The 16,276-nt window shown below is 40.7% G+C and overlaps 1 protein-coding gene and 1 long non-coding RNA gene across 4 annotated transcripts in view; both read left to right on the top strand.

Annotated features, from left to right (window-relative positions):
* Positions 1–16,276, top strand: part of SMOC2 (SPARC related modular calcium binding 2) — a 145,926-nt gene that overhangs the window by 13,771 nt on the left and 115,879 nt on the right. The window lies entirely within an intron of this gene.
* On the top strand, positions 8,650–16,022 carry LOC136015048 (uncharacterized). Its single transcript, XR_010613053.1, has 4 exons — positions 8,650–8,767; positions 9,015–10,610; positions 15,292–15,424; positions 15,840–16,022. It is a non-coding gene; the product is annotated as an uncharacterized LOC136015048 (long non-coding RNA).

Raw genomic sequence — 16,276 nt, 5'->3', positions numbered from 1 at the left:
TAAATAAAATGGACACATTTTTACAAACTTCATGTCCTACAAGCAAGCTATAAGGCAATCTCTAAGTTTTCATGTTACAGCTGTTATCTCCACATACAACTCTGTTAAATTAGAGCTAAAGCCATGTATGTGTATTGTTCGTAAACACAATCATTAAGAAAAGCTCATGGAACTGGGAGTAGTGAGATACCTGTTATTCATTCTGACCACATTATATAGGAAAACCCATACAGTGTGTATTGGTTTCACAATGCACTTTGTCTTCCAAGCTCACACCTCTCCCATCAGTCCTGCTGTCCCCCTATGGCTTGGAATCCTGCCTGAGCTTGATTGCAATACATAAGGTGAGGCTCCTGCTGCTTACTTGCTGCTGCCTTAGCTGAGAATCTGCCTTGTTGTCCAGAAGTGTTTGCAGGTTGTGTTAAAACTCCTGCAGATTACATATGAAAGCATGCAATGTAAGGGTTTTATTTTCAACAGCCAGCCTCCTTTTTAGTAAGCGTATGATGCATGAAATTGGCTAATGCTGTTATTTCAGTTAATGTGGCCAGTATTCCCTCATGTCCATTAACTTGAAGCTGTGAATGGTGCTAGGAAATGAAGGGTTGGGCTTTCAGTGTACAGATCACTTGCATTGTTTTTGCAGCACATTGATCAAGGTTTTAAGCTTTTTCTACCCCAGAAATCTCTGCTGCTCACTGCTTTGCTTTCTCAAACAGCTGTTGACTATATGATGTCTCTCAGATAGAGTTTTTTATTCATCACGCTTTTCATGTCAAAGGTGAAACCCATTGCACTATTGCTATTTCATTTTCCAAATTACATTAGGATGTGTGCCATGGGAATCCATTTAACTGTCATGGTGTTGTTCAAATACACTGTAACTTGAATCGAACACTTGGCAGATTTAGTCTGATGGACTGTGAATCCAGATGTTATCCTTCTTCTGCTCATCACCTCATAAAATACTTACCGATTACATTTTTACCCTAGGGATAATTTATCAGCAGCACTCAGTTTCATTATGGATGCTTCCCTTACTCTGCAGAGGGTGGCAGATCTGTCCAGTGGAGAAGTACAGTTCTACTGTACATAGTAAGTAATTTTGGAGTTTGTATGGTGACCACTTCCTCTTATAAAGCATATATTGGGACCTAGTCATCAAGCTCTGGTAATGGTTAACTTGGTGACAGTGTACCTACAATGTCTCTCAGAACCAGAGAAGACACAAAAACTGGGCAAAATTGGTTCAAAAAAATTGGACAAGTATTTCTGTTTTATTCCTAGGTGACTAATGAATCACTTTTGAGTTTCCAATAGATGGCTGAGTCTAAGGACAAGCTCACACCTGATGCACAGTACAGCTGCCCAGTTGTTTACTATAATCTCTAAAGCTTAGTTCTTCAGGAGCCTGTGAAAACTGAGCTAATGAAAAGGATGGCTCCCTCACCTACTCAAAGAGATTTGTCAAAGGCCAGAAAAGATGACAATTATAAGGTGGGCTGAAAAATTAGGGAGAGAAGGGTCGCATATATCCAGATATAGGTGCATATATATTTGAAGGATCAAAAAAGGAAAGCACAAGAGAAGAAAGATTTAATCGATATCACCACCCTAACAGTAAATAATTTCTTCCTTATATCCAATCTAAACCTCCCTTGTTTAAGTTTTAATCCGTTACCCATTGTCTTATCACTACAGTCCCTGATGAAGAGTCCCTCCCCACCATCCTTATAGGCCCCCTTCAGGTACTGGAAGGCTGCTATGAGGTCTCCACGCAGCCTTCTCTTTTCCAGGCTGAACAGCCCCAACTTTCTCAGCCTGTCTTCATACAGGAGGTGCTCCAGTCCCCTGATCATCCTCGCGGCCCTCCTCTGGACTTGCTCCAACAGTTCCACATCCTTTTTTTGTTGAGGACACCAGAACTGCACACAATACTCCAAATGAGGTCTCATGAGAGCAGAGTAGAGGGGCAGGATCACCTCCTTCGACCTGCTGGTCACACTCCTTTTGATCCAGCCCAGGATACAGTTGGCTTTCTGGTCTGTGAGCGCACGCTGCCGGCTTGTGAGGCACTGGAATGGGTTGCCCAGGGAAGTTGTGAATGCTCCATCCCTGGCAGTGTTCAAGGCCAGACTGGACAAGCCTTGGGTGAGATGGTTTAGTGTGAGGTGTCCCTGCCCATGGCAGGGGGGTTGGAACTAGATGATCTTAAGGTCCTTTCCAGCCCTAACTATTCTATGATTCTATATAGCCATCTAGGTAGCCATCTAGGTCCAGGCAGTCTAGAGAAAATACTTCCCTCTTGCCTAAGACATTTACATGCATGTACTGAGTCCTTTGGCTTTTTCTTTTTAACTGATTTCCTTCTCTTTGTGGACAGATGGCTTTTGGTTATCTGAGATTTAAAAAGAATTGTTATCAGAAACAAAACGGGTTAAACCTCTGCTGGCCAATCTGATTAGCTGAATGGCTAAATGTTTTCTTTTGTGATAAGAATTATGTAAGCAAAGCTACAAGTGATTAAAAATGATTTTAGCATAAAGAGGGGAGGGATGGAGAAATTTAAGCAAATATTTAACAAGTTTTTTTTTTTTAATGCAGTTTGTGAGATGTTGCATTTTTAAACAGAGCATTTTTGAACAAATAGCTCTTCTGTTTGAATGCCTTCTCTAAACTTTATGTATTTTACTGAAATACTGGTTTTATAGTGCTGATGTTCTTAAAGAGATGGAAGAGTAGCCATTATACATTACTCTAGAAATGTGTAGTAATGCAAAGGAGTTTTGTTCCCTGAAAGACTAGATGGATGAAAAAAGTGCAGGAAGTCTAGAATTTTTTAGGTAGGTTTTTAATTGGAAGGAACTTCAAGCAGTGGTAGTATTTAATGTGTAATGTAACGTGTATGCAACTATAGGTTACTATAGTTATGTATATAGTTTTGTGGTGTATCAGTAACAATATATCAGATAAACAGGAGCTAATACAGTTTTAAGTTTCGTGAGCTGAGTCCACTTCTGGAAATCTTTTCTAATCTGAAAGGCATTCTGCAGAATTTGCAAACTTCTGTGACTTAGTTTTTTGTTAGCAATCACACCATCTTATTTCAACATTGAAGACAATATAGAAGTATTCAGTTGCTTTTTTTTTTTTTTTGCAATTGCATTTTCTCCTTTTCAGAGTTCCTCTCTTGATTTTAATAGGAGAATATACATTTCTGATAAAAGATTTGGCATATATCAAAGATGTGGCTTATTTAAAAATAAGTCTACCAAGCCCTCTGTGCATAAACCCATAGCTTCAATACAGAGTGGCACAAATATCCAAATATTCTGCGTATTTTACTTAATGCTTTTCAGCCTTGAAGTAGCCTATAAAACCAGGCTGTATTTATGAAACTTTTGAAGGCATAATAAATACTGCACAAGTTAAACATTTGAATAATAAATACTGTCTGATTGTTGTGTCAGTACAGGAAAATCACAGATGTATATCTGATGTACGGGTAAACTTGACAGTTGAATTTTGAATCATTGTTTAGCATTAAAAGAGACTGAGATAAGACAGACCAAGTTGTTGATTGTTACTTTTGCTAACTTTGTGACCAGGCTTATTAAAACATTCACAGAGAGCTTCACATTTATCCCTGCAGAAATAGGGGAATTAATCAGTATCCTTCTATAACTATAATCAAAGACAAAATCTAATTAAATAATAAAAAATAAAGCCCAGCCTCACAGGTTTTTTTATCTGTTTCATACTCACAGTCTTTTATGCATAGCAGACAACATCATTTGTAGAAGTTCAAAGGTGTGATTTGGGAGATGCCTCCAAAGATCCATTCTTCAAACATACCTTTGAAAAATCCCAAGTTATTTCATTTATGTATTTTTAAAAGATGTCTTTGGTATTATGTAGAAAATTACTTTTCAGGTTGCTTGTTTCACTGGGTAAGCCACAATTGCCTTATATTTATAACACTTGCATGATCTTAGTGTCACAATGACCTTACCCATATCAAAATCTTTAGTGTCGTAATAGCCCAAACTTGCAACCGTACTGTCTAATTACCCTGATTACCCAACGTCAAAACACCCCTGTAACCCAGTTTAAATACATTTGAATCCAACAAATTAGCATATGTAAGACCTTTTTCTCATATTATTCAATTAAAAATGATTTTGCCTTCCTCAGTCCAAAGCAAATCATTACACATCCCTCTCAGGGGACCAATTCCCTTCTACTTGAACCACTATGACTGCCAAAACATCTTAATATGGTAAAAAATGTAATGTGAAAGGCAAGCATTCTACGTTACAGCATCAGGCACTGGGAGTGGGAGCAGCAGGGGCTCCCCATGGGCAGCCAGAGCCCATCCCACCCCACAGTCAGGAGCAGGGTACCGGTGGCGGCCTTGGGCAGCCCCAGCTCTGGGCAGTATGCATCTCCCTGGGTATAGGCTGGTGTCAAGGTGGGAAGTCACCCATAGGCTATACCCTGGGCCTGGGAGAGCAGAGCCATAGTGAAGTTGCATTGTGGTGGGAGCACTGGATCTCACAAGGCCAAGCAGCAAAAACATAGCTGAGAAGCAGATCCCACAGGTGGGGGAAGACCCAGGTGGGTTGTCCCTTCTCCAGCATTGCCTGGGAACTCCTCTGCGGGGACACCAGGGCAAAGAGGCTGCCCACAGCTGTGCTACCTCCCCATTGACCCTGAGACCAGACAGCCAGACCTTTATGAAAAGCACGCTGTCATGACCTGTACATGGAGATCCAGCATCATGTTTAAACCCTACAATCCAGAATGCACCCTAAAAAATAGCTGTATAATCTACAAAGTAATTCTTCCAATGAAGAATTGTAGCAACCAGATTTTTGATCTGGAAAAGGTGGCAAAAATCAGCTTAAGGGAAGCAAAAGCCAAACTGCTTCCAGCAGTTTTGCAGGACAGAAAGTGTTGGCTGGTGGCAGCATAAGAATGACAGTAAACCACCTCTGCATTTCATCTGATGTGTAGCATTCATTGTACTTTGCATAATACAGATTTTATAGTTTTAAATTGTTATTAAATACGCAGGCCATGGAGAAAATGAACCTCTGACTTGATCACTTATGTTATGTTGAAGCTGCTTTGTTATTCATGAGTGAAGACTTTTCCCTTGGAGAAGAATTACAAACAAGCTAGAATAATACTGAACCTAAGGATCTCATCATCCGCTAAGTCACGCAAACAGAGACCAGTCTGAAGGGAGAATCTGGGCAAAGCTAGAAAAGGGCAACCATCTGTATAGAGGATTGTCTCAGATGGACTGTGGAAGCAATGTGTCCCCCATGGCCTGAAAGCTCATCACCCATTATGTCTAGGGAGCACCAGTCTTTGTAGGTTCTCACATTACTGAATATGTTTTGCAAGACAGCAGTTAGTAGATCGTTGACCACTCATGTTAATATATCTGACATGATAGCTAGTATGCAGATAAAGTTCTCCCATCCACAAACTCCTTGGGTGTGAGCTGGAACAAGCTATAACAGGAAATGAATAAATTGCTTTCCGCATTGCTTTACCTGCTTTCCACACCATATAAAACCAAGAAGTGCAAGGAAACCTTGTGAAAGCATGGGTAGGCTGCCAGGGCCAGAAGCTGCAGAGGGGATATGTCCACGTCTGTCTGTCTGCATGCCTGTGTACATGTGTACAGGTGAAGGAAGCAGGACAGGTGCTTTGTAACTTTCTCCAGTGCATAGCTAAGTATTGTGTTGTAGGAAACCTCATAGCTTTGTGTGTTACCATGGCACAGTGCACGGGGTACTATGGCTTTCAGAGCCAAGCAACACTGAGTCAACACTAATGTGTCAGTATAGCTCTCCACCAGGTAGTGAAGGGTCGGATATATTTTTCACTGTTTTCAAACTTCAGATTAAACTGAATCAACAAGTTGTAGGTAACTAACAGACATGACTTGCCTTCAAATGTCCAGCCCAGAAATGCCTTAATGAAATCAGTTTCTATTATCTTGCAAAGTCTGGTCAGAAATAGCTATGGGCCCACAAAAACTGATCTCATGTTGACAAAAGATCAAATTTCATGCCTTGTTTTTGCAGTTATGAAGCTAAAGGTGCTTGCCAACATCAGGTTTTCTGAGACAAAAAGAAAACTCTTGCTCTAACAGAAATGATGCTTCTAGCTTTGCATTCTTTCTTCATCATACCAGGATTTTTTCTGGAAAAGCATTTACACTGAAAGCATTTGCAAAGTAATTTATGTTACTGTCATATCTGGCAGTAAGTGTGGACACTAAAGAAAACAGTTTCAGGATTTGTAGATTTTCCAATCATAATCTCTTCAACCACCTTGAATGATTAAAATAATAGGAAGAAATCTTACAATTGTCTCTGAAATTTCCATTTCTAGCTGATTTTTTGAGGCAGAAGGCTTGTTTGACCTCTTTTAATGCCTTTCTTGGGGACATGCATTTGCTCATGAAATGATTAAAAGTTTAATACAGGAGCTATTTGGCAAGAGTATATGTGGCGGCAAAATCACAGAGAATAATAGAATAGAATAGTTAGGGTTGGAAAGGACCTTAAGATCATCTAGTTCCAACCCCCCTGCCCTGGGCAGGGACATCTCCCACTAAACCATGTCACCCAAGGCTCTGTCCAGCCTGGCCTTGAACACTGCCAGGGATGGAGCACTCACAACTTCCTTGGGCAACCCATTCCAGTGCCTCACCACCCTCACAGTAAAAAACTTCCTCCTTATATCCAATCTAAACTTCCCCTGTTTAAGTTTCAACCCATTACCCTTGTCCTATCACTACAGTCCCTAATGAAGAGTCCCTCACCACGATCCTTATAGGCCCCCTTCAGGTACTGGAAGGCTGCTATGAGGTCTCCCCACAGCCTTCTCTTCTCCAGGCTGAACAGCCCCAACTTCCTCAGCCTGTCTTCATACAGGAGGTGCTCCAGGCCCCTGATCATCCTCGTCGCCCTCCTCTGGACTTGTTCCAACAGTTCCATGTCCTTTTTATGTTGAGGACACCAGAACTGCACACAATACTCCAGGTGAGGTCTCACAAGAGCAGAGTAGAGGGGCAGGATCACCTCCTTTGACCTGCTGGTCACACTCCTTTTGATGCAGCCCAGGATACGGTTGGCTTTCTGGGCTGCGAGCGCACACTGAAGCCGGCTCATGTTCATTTTCTCATCGACCAGCACTCCCAAGTCCTTCTCCGCAGGGCTGCTCTGACCCTTTTCTTTGCCCAACCTGTAGCTGTGCCTGGTATTGCTCCGACCCAGGTGTAGGACCTTGCACTTGGCATGGTTAAACTTCATAAGGTTGGCATCAGCCCAGCTCATAAGCATGTTGAGGTCCCTCTGGATGGCATCCCTTCCCTCCAGCGTATCAACTGGACCACACAGCTTGGTGTCATCAGCAAACTTGCTGAGGGCGCACTCAATTGCACTGTCCATGTCAGTGACAAAGATGTTGAACAAGACCGGTCCCAACACCGATCCCTGAGGGACACCACTCGTTACCGGTCTGCAGCTGGACATTGAGCCATTGATCACAACTCTGCATGCGACCATCCAGCCAGTTCTTTATCCACCATGTGGTCCATCCATCAAATTGATGTCTCTCCAATTTAGAGACAAGGATGAAATCATTAAGTCCTATCTGCCTTCATAATCAATGTATTAACCTTAAGTGATCCATCCAGTTCCTTCACTGAGACTGTTGTGGTTTAAACCCAGTTAGCCACACAGTTTCTACTACCCACCCCTTTATTTCCTCCCTCCCTGCCCCCCCCCCCCCTCCCCCCGGGGGGATGGGGAGGAGAATCGAAAGAATGTAACTCCCACGGGTTGAGATAAGGACAGTCCAGTAACTAAGGTATAACACAGATCACTACTGCTACCACCAATGATAATAATGATAAGAGACAATAACAAGGGAAGAGAATACGATACCACCCGCCGAAACGAGTCCGACCCCCAGAAGAGAGCCCATGCCCTTCCGGGTAATTCCCAGTTACCTCCCTGGGCATGACGTGCTGTGGTATGGAATACCTCTTTGGCTAGTTTGGGTCAGGTGTTCTGTCTCTGCTTCCTCCTGGCCTCCCCTCCTCCCTGGCAGAGCATGAGACTCACAAGTCCTTGGTCAGAGTAAACATTACTGAGCAGCAACTAAAACCATCGGTGTTATCAGCGCTGTTCCCAGGCTGAAAGTCAAAACACAGCGCTGAACCAGCTATTAAGAAGGAGAAAAACTGACTGCTACTGCTGAACCCAGGACAGAGACTCACTTTAAGTAGTGAAGATTTTGTCACTTCATTGCAGTAGCCTTTTTTTTTTTTTAACATAACGTAGCTAGAGCTATACCTTTTTATCAACACACGCTTTTGAGTAACATATCAAGTGGAGTGATGATATGGAATTAAGTAGCATATCAAATGGAGTGATGATTTGGCTTTAACGGGGAAAGAGTGGAATAAAACCTACTTCCCTATTACAGCACTTCCATTACATGAAGATCTACTGCAGCTGTACAACAAACCAGCTGCCTCCCTGACCTTTCTATGTTGGTGGTGCCAGAGAGACTGATATATTAGCCTAGGAGGGGCCTGGGTGGGATGTTGCTAGAGCTATGGTGTAGGAAAAGGGCTAGTATATCCATGCATGTTTGCCTAAACATCATGCAGGTTATTGTCTCTTAGCTGCTGTTTTGCATAGTACTGTTGCTGACAGAACAGCCTGGGATTTCTCAGGTAGGCCTTCAATGGGTTGTTTCTCTGTGACTGACAGCTTCTACCTGCTAGCGGAATAGCTAATTTTTGTCAGTATCAGTAGGTACTGCTTGTTACCTAAATAGTCAAAGCAATATTTGATATGTTCTGGGCTGCACTAACTGTTCAGGCTTGAAACAAAATCTAGTAGAGAGATCATACTTAAATGAAAGCTGATTTTAAGATGGTGGTTTTTCTCAGGTGACTAAAATAATCCTTTACCTAATAGGAAGGAGAGGAGCATGCACTGTCCCTCTGCTCTTCAGAGCTGGAAGCAACCTGGATACTGCAGCTTGGAATAAGAGTAGTCTCCTGTTCCTCCCATACTTCTTATGCCTTCTGTAGCTGCTGTCTGTGATCTGTTGTACAGCACTAACAAACAGGAAACAGTTTAGATCATCAGCTCAAGGTGGCAACAGGGAGGGAATTTAGGGGGTCAGAAAAGCCTAATGTCTCTATCCTGTGAGAGTCTTGAAAGTATAGATTGATATCCTGTCTGGGAATTAAACCCTTTCTTCTCATGGTGCCATCTAATTTCATTCAGGCTCTTTATGGTGCGATCGTTAGTCCAAAGAGCATGTATGTTTTGGTAACCCTTCTTTGCTGGTATTATTGCACAAGCATTGAGTAGTTATTTGAGCATGTGGCTAAAGCCTTACCCCTTCTATGATTGTGCTACCTAGAGGGAAGGCCTGCCATGCAACGAGGTGTTAGAAAGGGGGCAGCTCACTCTGCAGAACCATTGCAGCTACCTCCATGCCTTGTCCTTTCACATCTAATGTCTTCAGGACAAAGATCTCTGTGTATAAGTGCGAGGTAAAGCTTTCTCCAGTGTGAAGCTGTTTTGGCCTAGGGGCAGCAAAAGCCTGTGGCTACCTGGGAGAAACAACAGAATTTCTCCACCTCTTTGTCCAGAGGAGGTTGAAATTCTTCAGCCTTACCTTTTTGGTTTAAATAGTTTGAGGCTAAAGCTCTGCTGCCCATGTAGTCCTTCCTCAGGGTGAACAATGGGATGGTGGAAAGGGTTTGGTAGGTAGGTAATTTTGTCACAATTTGAGCAACCACCAGGAAAATCTTGTGGTGAGGTGAAAAAACCATGAAGCTGAACTTTAGGATGGTCTTGATGTCACCTTGCGTGCCATAATGTAACCTTAAGTTATATTATGTGCTCAGAGCTTTGTGATTGCTCTCAGAAGATGGAATTTTCTGCCCTAGTGCTGTGTGGGATTTGTTCCACAACTTCATAGTTGGAGGACTAAATGTCACCCCCCATTTCTGGGAATGGTGGAAAGGGGAGCATGAGAAGAATGTTGAAGAGATGTTCCCTAAACCACATAATGGAAACAATGGAAAAAGGAAGAGTAACAGCTCTAGCTATTATATCCCCTGTGTATGTTTCTGTGAGTTTACCCACAATTGCTGTGGGTACAGTGCCAATATCCTTAGCTGAAGCTACTGCTGTGCATTTAAGTTATATAGTCCTTGTTGAATGCTGTGGGGTCCTGTATCAGTGAATTTGCAGCACATCTCCCCGAAGAGAGCTCTGAGAAATTTTGCTGAATGATGGGACCCCTACACTCCTCAAGACTTCTACCTTTCATTTCATTGTTATGATAAAAGCTGTTCTATGTGTACGTTAGATAACATGAGGAAAATTATTCCCTCTAAAAGCAGTGAATATTTATTCAACTGGAAGTGGTTTCACAGCTGCAGCTTGGAAGAGTTTGACCTATAGTATTTAGAGATAGGATCACAGTGATGGCTTAGTGACATCTGCTCTTTCTTCTGTGAGATCTTTTGTGAGATGCTGCTATGTTTAGTGATGGTAGGTACCGTTCCTCAGTGATTCTTGATGTGCCCATGTTATTCAGTTAGTAGTCAAGTTCTGCTAGCAGAATGAAACTGAATTAAAACAACCTAGAAGGTCCTATATTGATTAGGGACTTTCACCACAGGAAAAAATTTACAATATTCTAAGGTGTCTGTGTATGAAGCATGCACCTTTCCTGAAAGGAAAAGACAGATAATACTTTCTAGTCTGTTCATTTTAGGATTGGGAAAACAAATCCTGCTGAGGTTGTGTTACAAATGGGTCCTTGCAAAAGTTTGTCATCTTCAGTTTTCTTGTCTGTTAATAATAGAGGAGATCTACATCCAACTTTCTTCTGAAAGCATGAATATCTTAACCTATTTGAGAAGAAAAGCACTATTGTTAGCAGCACTTTACTGAATCCTTTAAACTGGATTGAGTTTTCTAGTTCAGAAAAACGCTATGATTGTGACCAGAGAGCTTTTCTACTAGTAGAATCTAAAAAGGATAAAGCACAGGATAAAAGAGTAAATTGTTCCTTAGTCTCTTAAGCTGCTAGGAAAATTCCTGAAACTGAGCATTTTCAACACAAATTCTATTACTGCACTAAAACACACCAGCTGAAATGCTGCAATGCAGTTTAAGTAATTTACAGCTTCCCTGAGTAGGTTTATAGGTCATAAAAATCCCAGGTGATGCTTGGCTCTTAGAAAAAACAAATTGCAAAATAAAGAAAAATAAGATTTTATTATGAGTTATTAGAAGAGCAACCAAATGTAGATGGGGATGCCCTTCTGTGCTGAATCTACAGCTCAGTGAAGGTTTAATATCTAAGTAAAATGATGTATAATTATCATTTTGTTCAGGTCTGGTTTTCTGTAGCTGCAGTGTGTGTTGCTAACACTTATCCCTATTAAATATAATGTACAGCCATTGGTTGGGCCAAAGCCCCTTGGACATTGATCTCACTTGTAAACCTCAAACTGCTAATTAAAACAATTTGATCCTTGAGTTACCAGGTGCTGAAAAAGGATGCTTATTTATCTTCTGTTTACCCCAATTAATGTGTCCCATGAACATAAAGATCAACCTAGCTAATGACTTCCACTTTAGGAATTCAAATGAGTTTAAAACAGAAGCCCCATCTCTTGCTGTAACTGGTAGGTGGTAAGATTTCCATTGCAACAATAGTACAGTGTGGGGAAGATTGTCAGCCTGCTAGAGGTAAATAATGCTCTGGGCCTGAGTATTTTAAGTACTGCTGATCTGAATTATGTAACTTACTAGAAAAAGCATATGCCAGTGTAGCTTACAATGGCTTCATAGAGACCAAAACCCAGAACTAAAACAAAACTTGAAATTAATGAGTTATTTGGGAAAATACTTTCTGAGTGTATTAAATCCTTTCACTTGGACAAGTTATTTTGTCTAATGATAAACAGCCAAAACAATCATCCATCTTTAGCTAGACAAGGGTCTTCTGAGTCTAGCAGGCAGCTGTGTGATGTATAAAAGTCTTCAAGCAGAGCAGCACAAACTGATTATTCCAGTTTACAGTTCTGTTTTTTGCAGATGGAGCACTGTAACTCACCGGTTACAGACATAGCTGGGACTCCAATTCCCTGATCCTCTGAGCCACAATAAAAAACAATAGAAATTTTTCTGCAGCCAGTTACTGCTATGGTGTGAGTTCATCACTATCTTTATTCTCTCAAATGCAGTTAAGAGTCTCCTGTCTATGCCAGAGTGAAGAATCATTGCAGACAGGCTTGGCTTTTCAGAATGAATGCTTATCACCCTTGAAAGTAGAAAGAAAATTCTAAGCAGCCAGAGGTCAGAAAACTCAAAATCAACTACTTCCAGAAGCCTGTATTTTATCTGTGTGTTTTCTCTTAAGATACAGCTGGGCTGACAAAGGGTCGCCTGGTTTTCTTGGAAACAGTTGACATTTTCCCACTTATTTTGGTATTGACTTCAAGTGTTTAATCAAGCTCAAAGTGTTACTTGCAGCTGGGAATCAAATGTAGGTGAATTTTCCCACTCCTGCTTAATGGAAACAAAGTTGTTCCCTCCTTTCTAACTACACGTTTGGAGAAAGATCCTGATAATTGAATTTGTTGAATGTAAACCAATACCTCTCCTAGGCTCCAATAGTAAACAATTTTTTCTTTACTGGAGCTGAACAACAGTGTACCTAAGTCACTGAAATAATCTGCTTTTTTTTTTTTTTCTATAAACCTGACTTTCTATGTTCTTCCTGTATTTAATACAAGAATCACAGTTGTAAAGCCAGTTTCTCATGTACTTGCTTGGTAATGTGACCTTGATTTAGGTACAATCTCCAATATGGGCATATGGCTTGTATTAAACAAAAACCCAAACCAAAAAAAACCCCAAACACCCCAAAATCAAAACAACCCCCCAAAACAGCCAACCAAACCCCAACATTCTTATTTCACATGTAAGCTAATTCTAAAAAGGTAGATAAGTGTGCAGATACACACATGAACAGGCTGATGTATCCAAATACCCTGCTTAAAAACACCAAAAGTCTTCTTGAGTTTGCTGCTATAAAAACAAACAAAACCGTATGGTTGTGACAGGTGTTGCAGTGTGGATCACTCAGGCACTGGAGTTAATTTATGGATGTTTGCAAGCAAGTACAGCTCTGGTAGTTTTCTTCTAATGAATGGTGTCACTGTTGATATGGAGACTCCAGAAAACATATTTCTGTTCACCCTACTCACATTTAGTGCTCAGATGACAGTAAGGACCACAGCACTACTTGGTTTTGATTTAAATACATAGTTTTGCCGTAGAAGATTGTCTAGCTGAGGCTGACAAAACCAGTTCATGTCTTTGTGAGGTTTTCTGACTTTCATGATGTTAGGGATCTGTGATCTTCTTTGGATGAAGCTGTCTCATCCCTAGACACTTGCTTATTATGCTACTCCAGGGAAATCTATGGAGATGGTGTAAACAACTGGGTAGGAACAAATAGGCAGGATATTCTTACATTGGGAAAAGATGGAATACTGATTATTTGTGAAAAGTTATGTTGATAAAAAGACTGGCGTCTAGTAACTGCAAGTACTAACATCCAGCATAAAGCTTCAGTTTTGCAGTTTTGTTCTTCAGTACTGCTTGCTGAAGAAGAGGATCTGAAGCTGACTACAGTAATATGAAAATTCTTCAAGTGACTGGATTGTCATAGCTCAGAGTGAAAAGGGAAATGAAGGCTTATTCTGCATATTCTCAATATTTCTGAATTGTCAACTTAGTTGGCTGCATGTGCCACCTCTGAGAGAAAACATCTGTGGCTGGAGTCAGCAGACCTTTAACTTAATTTGAAAGCACTTTCTCAAACTTGGGATTCCCGGCCTAGACTCTAGGAAAGAAACCTCTTTCCCACAACTAACTGCATAGTTGACATATTTTGGTTTGGATGCTGATTCTCCAGAGTGGGAAGATGGGTTCATTTTATTACTGGGTTAATTCTATCTTATACAACCCATTTCAGTCTATACATTTTAAAAATGCATACTTTCAAATTTGGAAAAACATTTGGCTATTAGGGAAGGAAATATTAAGTATATATATATTCATAGATGGGTCAATGCTGTTCTCATTCATAATGATGAGTGTGTAAGTCCATCTGATAAACTGCCTTTCTCTCTAAAAAACTGAATCTTATTTATGCTTTAGATTTTTCTAACTTCAGCTTGAAGTTATTGGAACTTTGCCTTTGCTGGCAGTTAAAACAGACCCCTTGAATAAGAAAGGTATTTTGCTTGGTTAATAATCTCTGTAAAATTTGCGTACATTTCAAATGTTTTCAGAATAGGTAAGTTCTGCTTTCTAATGTGTAAGTGATCAATGGCTTGTCCTATGGAAGGAAACGAGATTGTTGCTGTTAACATTAACAGAGTTCAATCCCTCCCACAAATATTTGAGCAAGAAAACAGCTGAGGTTGATGGATGACCTTAATAGAAATAGAGTTCTAATTGGTTTCAGAGCCATATCAATTTTTTCATGCTGGAAACTGTTGGGTTCTCTCATAGGTGTCCCTACTGTTTAACTCTGGAGTGAGTTGCTCTAATTATCACTTATTTGATGATATAGCAAATTAGTGCTCACATATGAGTCCTGAACAATGGAAATCATCATTTCAGTGGAACATCAAGTTGGCTCTTGGCATGTTTATTTTCCATGTTTCTCTTTTGTTCTAGACCAGCACTCATTACTGTTCATGTTCTACAACTTAATTTACCAGTTACCACAAAGCCTGTAAAATCCAAAGTAGGTGCTGATCTATTCACATGATATATTAGTTAAAATCACAGCAAATTGTGAATTGCTACAATTTATATAGACAAGGGTCTGAATCAAAATCTGGGATCTAAAACATACCAAGCATGAGGAGGATTTGGATTCAGATCTAAACTCTGTGGTTTGGGTTTTTCTTTAATCACATGGTGTTACAAACATCTATTTCATCTGTCTAAACTGTCCCAGCTGTGCAGAGTATTTCCTTGAACACATTAGACTTACTCCTGATTTACATCTGTGCAAAAGTAACTTTGCTAAAGTCAGTGCAACTGGTGCCAGTAGATGATGTGTGAGGAAATGTCTGTACTTTCCATATGATGTCTCTGTATGCTAAGAATACAAAAAATTACATGTATTTTTTTGCAGTGGCTTTGGGAAAAATCAGTCTGCAAGTCTTTGCGTGCACATGAGCATCATGCAGATATGCTAGCAAACATGAAGTATAAAGGAGTTGTAATGATAGCTCTCTGCAGTGGTCATTTGAAACCTTTCTTTTAAGGTAGGCCTTGGTGCCACTCCTGTATCCTCCTTGCTGTCTTCCCCTCACCTCACTGGTTTCTTCCAGGTTCTGCTACTACCACTGTCTTTTCAGTTTCTATTAGCTGTGTCCTGCTGCCTCCTGTCAGGGCACTGGGTTTGTCATTGTACTGTTTGCCTCTCACCTTCAAAGCTATCACTCATCAGCTATTAGTAACCAACATTATATAGGTATTTGAAGTAAAGAGAATATTACAGCTGGATTAAATGTTGATTTCCACTCTAGTTTTTCCTACTGAATTACATAAAGGTTTCAACTGAACTTGAGCTGTAGGGAAACCCAAGCTTTTCTTTAGGTTGGACAGAGCTTGCAAAAGTCCTGGGTTTTGTATCTGACATTCTCTCTCCATGTCTGTTATTCTTGCATGCATATCCAGTTCTGGACTGAAGTGTGACTGTTCTTTGGTATTTCGTGTCCTGGCTAGAAGCAGAAACCCCTGGAAGCATTGCTGCAAAATCCGTTTGTTGAGTGCTCCTGTGTAGCTTTCCAGGCTTGCTGAATCTAATCTTTGTGTGTTTTCAGATTCACACTGGATGAAAATAAATTTCCATTCCTTTAATTGTGACTTTATTGGGATGCAATTGCAATTCTTCTGTTTCATCAAAGGAGGGGGTGTGACTTATCTGTCCTACTGAAAGTGGTCTGACTTGCACCATATTATGCCAGTAAGGAGAAACTGCCTTACAGATTTTTATTTTTCCAAAGATGATATGTGGTCTCTGTACAGCTGCAATTTCCCTGGAGGAAGACGGTCAGACTTCTCATTGGGGGTTGTTCATTCTTACCTCTTCTAGCCAAGAACAATATAAATCA

The sequence above is a fragment of the Lathamus discolor genome, chromosome 5 (genome assembly GCF_037157495.1).
Source record: "Lathamus discolor isolate bLatDis1 chromosome 5, bLatDis1.hap1, whole genome shotgun sequence".
In the NCBI taxonomy this organism is placed as follows: Eukaryota; Metazoa; Chordata; class Aves; order Psittaciformes; family Psittacidae; genus Lathamus; species Lathamus discolor.
This window is presented reverse-complemented; position numbering and strand designations above follow the sequence as displayed.